This window comes from Arachis hypogaea, chromosome 4 (genome assembly GCF_003086295.3).
Source record: "Arachis hypogaea cultivar Tifrunner chromosome 4, arahy.Tifrunner.gnm2.J5K5, whole genome shotgun sequence".
NCBI lineage: Eukaryota > Viridiplantae > Streptophyta > Magnoliopsida > Fabales > Fabaceae > Arachis > Arachis hypogaea.
The window spans coordinates 48659528-48660440 of NC_092039.1; the positions used below are offsets into that span (position 1 = coordinate 48659528).

General features: G+C 40.6%; 1 non-coding gene across 1 annotated transcript; it reads right to left on the reverse strand.

Annotated features, from left to right (window-relative positions):
- Window positions 1-354: 354 nt before the first annotated feature.
- On the reverse strand, window positions 355-458 carry LOC112799257 (small nucleolar RNA R71). Its single transcript, XR_003200831.1, has one exon. It is a non-coding gene; the product is annotated as a small nucleolar RNA R71 (small nucleolar RNA).
- Between the last annotated feature and the right edge of the window lie 455 nt (window positions 459-913).

The following is a 913-nucleotide window of genomic DNA, read 5'->3' on the forward strand; positions in this document are numbered from 1 at the left end:
GATTACACTACACCTACTTCCAAGTTTGATGGAAGAAGCATCTCAATTCCGGCCATAGGAGCAAACAATTTTGAGCTGAAACCTCAATTAGTTGCTCTAATGCAACAGAACTGCAAGTTTCATGGACATCCATCAGAAGATCCTTACCAGTTCTTAACTGAGTTCTTGCAGATCTGTGAGACTATTAAGACTAATGGAGTAGATCCTGAAGTCTACAGGCTCATGCTTTTCCCTTTTGTTGTAAGAGACAGAGCTAGAGCATGGTTGGACTCTCAACCTAAAGATAGCCTGGACTCCTGGGATAAGCTGGTCATGGCCTTCTTGGCTAAGTTCTTTCCTCCTCAAAAGCTGAGCAAGCTTAGAGTGGATGTTCAAACCTTCAAACAAAAAGATGGTGAATCCCTCTATGAAGCTTGGGAAAGATACAAGCAGATGACCAAAAGATGTCCTTCTGACATGTTTTCAGAATGGACCATGATAGATATATTCTATTATGGTCTATCTGAGTTCTCTAAGATGTCATTGGACCATTCTGCAGGTGGATCCATTCACCTAAAGAAAACGCCTGCAGAAGCTCAAGAACTTATTGACATAGTTGCAAATAACCAGTTCATGTACACTTCTAAGAGGAATTCCGTGAATAATGGGACGCCTCAAAGGAAGGGAGTTCTTGAAATTGATGCTCTGAATGCCATATTGGCTCAGAACAAAATGTTGACTCATCAAGTCAACATGATTTCTCAAAGTCTGAATGGATGGCAAAATGCATCCAACAACACTAAAGAGGCATCTTCTGAAGAAGAAGCTTATGATCCTGAAAACCCTGCAATGGCAGAGGTAAATTATATGGGTGAACATTATGGGAACACCTATAATTCATCATGGAGAAATCATCCAAATTTCTCATGGAAGG